We start from the raw sequence: 9,809 nt of genomic DNA, 5'->3' as shown, positions 1-9,809 counted from the left end.
GGCCTTTCTGAGAAACGCCCAATGCTCAAATCTTTTGGTTGCATTTTTTTTCCCTGAAAAGAGATCACCTAAAAAGGTGACAGTCTGCCACCTAAAAGAATTCTGATAGAACTAGCACATTTTTTGTGCCCAGTGATAACTCATGATAATTGTCTAAACAGTTTGATAATCACTCAGGTTTTACTATAGGAATTTGTATATTAATATAGATTTTCTATAATTTGTTTATCCTCATGGCTTCATCCAATCCTCTAAACAATCTATAATGGAGACTGAGAAGGGCAAAAGAGCCAAAGTTTCATTTTAAAGGATTATCAGCTAATCTGTAATTGTCTATAAGCTGTTACTTTTGAAATGTCAAAGGGTACAATGGACTTGGTAATTAGAATGCTTGCACTCGCATTGGTGTCAAGTATAAAATACATTGTGCCATATGAAAATACATTGGGTCAATTTTTGCATCTTCTTTTCAGATCTGTATTCAGAAGTTTTTCCTGGTCATTTACTTTTTTCATGAGAGGAATTGAACTATTGTCAGGAATATTTTTAACAGAGCAATGACAACAGTAATACAACAAGCATTTTTAAATGCCTACCAGTTGTCAGACATAGAGCTAAGTGTCTTAAATGGAATTTCTCATTAATTCTTACAGCATCTTTTTCAGACAAGAAGTTGTACCACTTACATATGAGGAAACTAAAGAAAAGATCAATTAAGTGTACTTTGCTCCCCAGGACAGTAAATGGACAATCAGATCTCACTGTTTTAACTCAGCCCTGCTGTGATGCTTCCTTAAACATAACTCTAACAGGGCTTTTTCCTTTCTTTCCTTTTTTTTTTTTTAATAGGATAGACCATCAAAGGCCTTTGGAAATTAGAATTCATTAACAATCACAGGACCAAAAAGTATGAGAAATTATTTTTGTCTCAATCTCACATAACAACAACATTGAAAATACTCTGGCCCATGGACTTAGGTACTGTTGGAAGGGAAAACGAAATTGTTCTAGATTAAAAAAACAAACTAAAACAAAAATTACTAAATAATCTTGTACAGGAGCCCAAGAAGTAAAAGAAAGCCAAATTGGCAAGCTTGAATGTTTGCAAAGTCAGTTTATCAATAGACATTACAAACCCCCTATAAACAAACTCAAGAAAGATATATTAACTTATTCTTCAATATCAAATTACACTAGAGAAAATTTATTCCAAAATTTAGAATTTTAATATTCCCTTCCTGTAAAGCTAAAAGTGAGGATCCCTCTGTATGGCTAGCAACATGTGTGTAATGTTTATTCTCTTTTACAGTGATACTCTTTAAGAAAAGTAAATAATTATATTTTATTCAAACCTAGATAAATACACTCACAGTATTAGCATACCATAAGTGATATAAAAATAAAGCCATCTTAAATTTATTCATAGAATAATGATGGCCTTTTCTGTTTCTTATTAATGTATTTATACTTGCTCTTTATTAGAAATTTTTAAATTTCTGTAGTTTATTTAAAGGTAATTAGTAAACATACAAATCATTTGATGGATTTGTTACATTGTGCACTATTTTATAAGAAATGAGACCTTTATTTTTTTAATGTTTATTTATTTTTGAGAGAGAGAGAGAGACACAGAGCATGAGTGGGGGAAGGGGAGAAAGAAAGGGAGACACAGAATCTGAAGCAGGCTCCAGGCTCTGAGCTGTCAGCACAGAGCCTGATGCAGGGCTCTAATCCACGAACTGTGAGGCCATGACCTAAGCTGAAGTGGACGCTTAACTGACTAAGCCACCCAGGTGCCCTAAAATGAGACCTTTATTAATGTTCCAAAAGCCAAATATATAACTTCATATATATATGAAATTTCTTCCTTTAGCCTTTTCTAGGGACTTATTACAATATCACATATACTGTAAAGGTACACTTTGAAGAGAATTAGCATAGGGTTTGATGTTTCTGTGCTATACCTAACTGTATTAACCAAAGAGCAAAACACAGAGGGTATCGTAGCCCTCACCTTGTTGGTTAACAGTCCAACATAGAACTGCAAAAGACTCTTTTTTATTTAGCTAGTAACTCTGTGTGATTGCTGTAGGCCCCATCTCTCTTTCTAAAATGTGAATTTAGGAACCATCAATAGTTTATGCCTCTGACTGATCTTCAAATAAGTAAAGATAGTCCCAAAGAATACCTTAAAAACAGATTTTGGAAAAGTATTTTCTTTGTAAATGGGGTACATTACTAGTTCAGGCTACTTAACTGTCCTGGAAAAATCTGTAAACCCTAGAAAATATACAGTTGATAATAAAGTATATTATTTTATAAACCACATCTATTCTAAATTCATATTATGTTTTGAAATATCTAATTAAATTTTTATTTTCTACCCATCAATAATAAAACTATTCTCTCTTCTAAGTTACAGATGACATGTTTGAGGTATAAGGTGAGAAAAATGTTCCATATTAGCCTACTCCACATTGCTTAATGGAAACACGTTATAGCTTATGACTGAGGAGCATACTTTTTTAACATTTATTGAACATCTATTACACACTGCTTATGTATATCCACCAAATTGCATTCTGGTCTTCTTTCTTCAATTAATTTACTATGTAACCTTAATTCCTGTATCTCATTTATGTAAGATAATTAAACGAGGTGAACTATATTTCCAAATGGATATTTTTTTAACTTAGAAGAAATAGTTGTATATGACAATAATTTCATTTTAATTCTATTAGTATCAGAATTGTTTGGACCTAGTTCAGCAATTGAACTTTTGATGTTTCAAAAAAATCTTACTATTTGAAGGGTCGACCTATAAAATAACAAGATAGTTCTCTAGTGAGGTTCAGAGAAATATAAGCTAATTTTAGGCAACATGCTTTGTGTGTTCTGTTCTTTCCTAGAGGAGGACGAGGATAAGAGACCAAATAGATCTACAATGAAATCTAGTTAAATATAAAGGTTTATATATTTTCAGTGTTTGAAAGGGAAATATCAGTGTCCACATGGAGGGCTAAGTGAACACTGACCTTAAAACTAGGTGTGTATGTTGGAACTTTTCAAAGACAGCCCCTGCGTAATTATCTCCTATATCTTCAGAAAGACTTATCACAACAAGTAATTCGTGAACCTGCTAGACACTATCAAACATTTAGTATATGGATATTCTTATTCAAGTCTATTTGTTTGGCTTTCTTTTTGGTCTAATCCCATAACTACAGATCAGAGGTGCAAAGAATTTGACTTCTTTAAGTTTTTTTTTTTAATTAATTAATTAATTAATTAATTTAGAGAGCAATTGGGGGAGGGACAGAGAGAGAGAGAGAGAGAGAGAGAATCCCAGGCAGACTCAGCATTGTCAATGTAGAGCCCAATGCGAGGCTCAGAGTCATGAAATGTGAGATCATGACCTGAGCCTAAGTAGGATGCTTAGCCAACTGAGCCACCCAAGCGCACATTGAAGTTTTTTTTAACTTCTATAAAATGTCCTAATTAATAATTCCAATAACTTACCTCATAAATAGAGTTATATAACTTTAACCATGTCCCCCGCTCCAGTCATTATGAGCTCAACCAGAATGCAGTAGAATATACTAGGTTTTCAGAAGTGTAACAGCTTTTCTCATGCTTTTCTTTTTTCTCTACCTCATTCATGATGAAATTTCAATTTTTCTTCTTTTATTCTTTTTTTTAAGTTTATTTATTTATTTTTAAGTAATCTCTACACCCAACATGGGGCTCCAACTCATGACTTGCGATCAAGAGTCACATGCCCCTTTGACTGAGCCAGCCAGGTGCCCCTCAGTTATCCCATTTCTGTCACTCACTCCATTTGATCACCATTGTCTATCCAATTGGTAACCACAATGTTTGTTGGTTTGCCAAATAAGGCCTTTATGACATTTTAGTGGATGCTGTCTGTGATTTGCTGTTCAGAACTTCCTTCAGGACTGAAAGATATAGTCCTTGCTGGTGTAAGTGCTTCCAGCTATTAGCCATCTTAGAAAATTGTCCTCAGCCAGAGAGGATCATTTCACTCCTGGTCTTGCTCCTTCAATGCATATCACTGGTGGATACATGATTATGTAGGCCCAGCCCCCTCACCATCAAGTATAGAATGCTTCTGAGGAGATCTCCCAGACTCTGTTATTTATTTGGCTTCAGCAGATCCCTTTAAGACTGTATTTCAGTCTAACTTTTCCTCTTGCCTATTCTTTCTTTCTTTCCTCGGATGCTTATCCTACACATTTGTTTCCGTTTTAGAGTATGCTTTCTGAAAAGGTATCAGAATTATTTATCATCTTTGAACATTTTTTTTTGGTTTTGTTCATAGAGTCTTAGTCATCCATGTCTCTGTAAACAAGAAATAAAATGAATTTATTTGTTAGAAATAATTAGATACAAAATATAGCAGATAACATGTAATAGATTGTATAGAACAGAAATCAGACATATAGTTTGTTCCAATAAACTGTAGTTAACATTCATTGTTTAGCATTCATTCTTTTATAATTTAGTTTCCTATACATTCACTTTTTTTTAATTTAAATCCAAGTTAGTTAATATATAGTGCAATAATGGTTTCAGGAGCAGAATTTAGTGATTCATCACTTACATATAACACCCAGTGCTCATCCCAAAAAGTGCCCTCCTTAATGTCCATCACCTGTTTAGTGCATTCCCTACCCAACACCCCTCCAGCAACCCTAAGTTTGTTCTCTGTATTTAAGTCTCTTATGGTCCCTCTGTTTTTATCTTATTGTTCCTTCCCTTCCACTATGTTGAACTGTTTTGTTTCTTAAATTCCACATATGAGTAAAATCATGATATTTGTCTTTCTCTGACTGATCTATTTCACTTAGCATAATCCATTCTAGTTCCATCCATGTTGTTGTAAATGGCAAGATTTCATTCTTTTCAATCTCTGAGTAATATTCCATTGTATATACATACACCATATTTTCTTTATCCATTCATCTGTCGATGGACATTTGGGCTCTTTCCATACTTTGGCTATTGTCAATAGTGCTGCTATAAACATTGGGGTGCAAGTGCCCCTTCCAATCAGCATTTTTGTATCCTATGGATAAATACCTAGTAGTACAATTGCTGGGTCATAGGGTAGCTTTATTTTGAATTTTTTGAGGAACCTCCATACTGTTTTCTGGACTGGCTGCACCAGTTTGCATTCACACCAACAGTTCAAAAGTGTTCCCCTTTCTCTGCATCCTCGCCAACATCTGTTGTTTCCTGAGTTGTTAATGTTAGCTATTCTGACAGGTGTGAGGTGGTATCTCATTGTGGTTTTGATTTGTATTTCCCTGATGATGAGTGACGTTGATCATTTTTTCATGTGTCGGTTTGCCATCTGGATGTCTTCTTTGGAGAAGACTGTCTGTTCATGTCTTTTGCCCATTTCATCACAGGATTATTTGTTTTCTGGGTGTTGAATTTGATAAGTTATTTATAGATTTTAAATACCAACCCTTTATGCAATATGTCATTTGAAAATATCTTCTTCCATTCTGCTGGTTGCCTTTTAGTTTTGGTGATGATTTCTTTCATTGTGCAGAAGGTTTTTATCTTGATGAGGTCCCAATAGTTCATTTTTGCTTTTGTTTCCTTTGCCTCTCAGGATATGTCTAGTAAGAAGTTGCTGTGGCAGAGGTCAAAGAGGTTGCTGCATGTTTTTTTCTCTAGGGTTTTGATGGTTTCCTGTCTCAACATTGAGGTCTTTCATCCATTTTGAATTTATTTTTGTGTATGGTGTAAGAAAGTGGTCCAGTTTCATTCTTCCACACTTGCCGTCTAGTTTTCCCAATACCATTTGTGGAAGAGACTGTCATTTTTCCACTGGATATTCTTTCCTGCTTTGTCAAAGATTAGTTGGCCAAACGTTTGTGGGTCCAATTCTGGGTTCTCTACTCTGTTTCACTGATCTATGTGTGTGTTTTTATGCCAGTACCATACTGTCTTGATGATTACAGCTTTGTATAATACAGCTTGAAGTCTGGAATTGTGATGCCTCCACCTTTTTTTAATTTTTTCTTTTTCAACATTGCTTCAGCTATCTGGGGTCTTTTGTGGTTCCATACACATTTTTGTATTGTTTGTTATAGCTCTGTGAAGAATGCTAGTGTTATTTTGACTGGCTTGCATTGAATGTGTAAGTTGCTCTGTATCAACATTTTAACAATATTTGTTCTTCCAATGCTTGAGCATGGAATGTTTTTTCCATTTATTTGTGTCTTCTTTAATTTCTTTCATAATCTTTCATAATAGTTTTCAGCATGCAGATTTTTCACCTCTTTGGTTAGGTTTATTCCTAGGTATTTTATGGTTTGGTTGCAATTATAAATGGGATCAATTCCTTGATTTCTCTTTCTGTTGCTTCATCATTGGTGTATAGAAATGCAACTGATTTCTGTACATTGATTTTATACATTCACTAATTTAAGTTGGACAATAACTCCCTTTGAACATGAGTATAAATAGGACAGTGGATTACATTCCACATTCTCTTAGATTTTTCTATAAGTTATGAAAAAAAGAATTAATAAAAACCAGACTCTCATGTTTCTTTATTCATTTAAAGTTATTTTTAATGGACTTGATCTCATATTTACAAAGATGTTTTCCATCTTTCCTTCTCTGTATCAAAATAAACTGTTCCTATAACTTTAACTTGTACTACCAAAGTATCCTGACTATTCGTATATCTTGCCACATGTAGAAAACACATATAAAGGTATTATAAAAATGTAATGATATGTAACCTTGTTTTAGCAGAATCAGGTATTTAGTTTAAACTGACTCCAAAGAAGTTTAATCCATGGAGTAAGGAAAGGATTTAACCAAATGTTGGCATATCATGAATGAAATCTTTTGAAATCCAGAGTAATAGGGAAGACAATCAAAATGGGAACTGAGATAGAAAATACTAATTGCCTATTTAAATCTGCTTCCTGATTCTGAGTAGATGTGCCATTATATCTGTTAGGTCTTGCACATGAAGTCCAAAAATTCCTTTCATGACTGATTAAATTCAAGGTCCCACATTAATCACAAGCTGTGTGTTTATCTTTCATTTGTTTCTCTTAATTAAAAAGAAAAATGGAAATTTAAGTAGTTACCTTCAACAGCATTACAGGAAAAGGTAGCAGGCATATGTGACCTACTTTATTTAGAGATCAGTAAGTTAAATGTTTTAATATTTTCACATAGGAATTATCCAATAAACAGATGCACACATTTAGCTCAATTGAATGGAAGAAAAATAGACTATAAATCTTCAAATAAAAAATTACTCAAGACAAACCCACATGGATTATTTTAAGAAAACTGTCAGTTAACATTAATGACTTCATATGATGAATTCCAACACAGTATGGCTCCCTAAACCCAAAGTGTGCTGTTTTGCAGCAGCATCTTCACTTGTTCCTAGTCTAAGGCAATGAGTGCTGGCAGTAGAACTGGATAGGGATAATGATGCTTCAGGTGGATACATCCCTCAAGGTGAGAAACCTCCTACAGAAGACCAGCAACAGCACATCTCTCTCAGTGGCATATTCCAAGCCATAATGTACCATAACCAAAGGAGCAGGTTGGTAAAGAATATAATCATAATGCTGTCAGAATTAAGAAATAAATATTTAGGACATTCAGTTCAATTTACATTTCAGATAGGCAATGACTAATTTCTCACTATAAGTATATACTAAATATTGTATCTTCTATTTTATCTGGCAACTCTATATAATAAGTTTCCAAAGACAAATAAGAAGAACATATTCAAAGGCCAATAAGGAAAACAGAAACCATTTAAGGTATTTCACAGAAAATTTAATACAGAGAATTGGTTACATGGGTATTGGAAGGCCTATGAGAGCAAAAGGGAAATAGTGAGGTCACTCGGATGTTAGTAACTACAGGAAAGAGCTATGATCTGCAGGTCTGAGGCACAAAAGGGAGGGGCTTATTTCCTGGAACCCACAATGAAAGGAGAGGTAGCAGAGCTGTACCTAGACCTTGATAAACGGCCCCACCATTGATAGGCAACATGGGGAAGGAACCACCCAAGGTAAAGTATGAACCCCGCAAAAAGTTCCAGGTGGGATTAACAAGACCACCAAGGAAGACAAGGAGCCGACTCTGACTACTGTGGAAAAGAGGCTTGCTCTTGAATTGGTGTTAGCTACTGCTGTATTAATGCTGATATCAACCAGCCTTCTCCTCCTCCAACCATTGGTAGAGCCCAGCCTGACACAACCTGGCCAGGAACTGTAAGAAATACCATTCCCCTCTCCTTAAAATACACAGAGGAACACAGAAAGTGTGAATAGGGGCGGAAGGCAATTCCTCAAAGACCATCTTTTTGAAAATCTGGAGAAAAGAATAAGGTTCAGAAAAAAATTAGAACATTAATTTAAGTTCCAAAATTAACAAACTAAAGAATTAACAGCTGAAGTGACAGAATTAATAAGAAAGACAAAGACTTTATGTAAGTATAAATAATTTCATCAGAGTGGTTAGGATAATATTTCTCTTATAAAAAAGAATTTGATTTCCTATAAGCTGCAAATAAATTTGGCAAGGTAAAATTAAAATTATTTTAACTAACAGGCAGAAGAGAAAAATGGCCAGTACCAGAGATCAAATCAATCAAATGGAGGAAGGTCCCAGAGAATTTTCTTAGTGTTAAAAACACATAAAAAAAAAAAAAAAATGAAATAAAGAGCTAGACTATTCCAGGAGCCTCATCCAGTCTGGTGGTCAATCTTGCCACACTGACAAGAGTACATGATGCTAAAAATGCAGCAGATAACTGGCCAGGTGGGCATGTTCACTCCCATGGCCATCCCATTTGGGGCTCCCAGCACCCACACACCAGCACTGATACAGCAGCGAGAGGCACAGATGGCGTCATTTATGTCGGATGGCCACCTGAACCCCAGGGCTGCCTTCACTGCTGCTCAGATGCAACAGATGGTGGCCCTCAAGATGAACGTCCTGGCGGCCTCACCGTAACCCCAGCTTCAGGCGGCAGCACCTCTCCGGGCATCACTTCACCAGCTGTGCGTGCCTAGCGCCCCATCCCCTACTGGGGTGACCGGCTTCACAGGCCTCCCCAACAGGCCAGTGGGCAAGCTACCGTGGAAACTGTTTCCCACTGGTATCCCTGCCCCCCTACCCAGCACAGAGGCCCACCACCACAGGCTCCCTGCAGCAGGCTACTGGAATCAAAAGTATTCAGGTCCCACGGCCTATTGTGCCAAGTATGGTCAGATAAGACAGGCCTTTCCTCAGTAACTTCCATTGATCCCCCAGCAACAGAGAGAAGGCTCTGTGAGCTCCAACCTCCCAGCCAGCGTGCAGACCGTCAGCCAGGCCATGAACGTCTTCCGGGGAGGGGCAGGGCATGAGAGGCTCAAAGTGCAGCAGAAGCGGCCCAGAGACGCCAATCGCCCTTCCGGTGCACCTACAGGTCTCTCCCCTCACCCCGGGGGGAAGACCAGGACACGTGCAGGGCAGGATGCTTAATGGGCTACATTAAAAAACAAACCTCTCTCTCTCTATTTGAAAATGAGAACTTTTGGGGCGCCTGGGTGGCGCAGTCGGTTAAGCATCCGACTTCAGCCAGGTCACAATCTCGCGGTCCGTGAGTTCGAGCCCCGCGTCAGGCTCTGGGCTGATGGCTCAGAGCCTGGAGCCTGTTTCCGATTCTGTGTCTCCCTCTCTCTCTGCCCCTCGCCCGTTCATGCTCTGTTTCTCTCTGTCCCAAATATAAATAAACGTTGAAAAAA

At 36.8% G+C, this 9,809-nt stretch overlaps 1 pseudogene; it reads left to right on the top strand.

Moving 5' to 3' along the window:
- Positions 1–7,491: 7,491 nt before the first annotated feature.
- Positions 7,492–9,546, top strand: LOC112862710 (CUGBP Elav-like family member 4 pseudogene; annotated as a pseudogene).
- Positions 9,547–9,809: the final 263 nt, after the last annotated feature.

Source organism: Puma concolor, chromosome B2, assembly GCF_028749965.1.
Source record: "Puma concolor isolate L17-30 chromosome B2, mPumCon1.1.hap2, whole genome shotgun sequence".
In the NCBI taxonomy this organism is placed as follows: Eukaryota; Metazoa; Chordata; class Mammalia; order Carnivora; family Felidae; genus Puma; species Puma concolor.
This window is presented reverse-complemented; position numbering and strand designations above follow the sequence as displayed.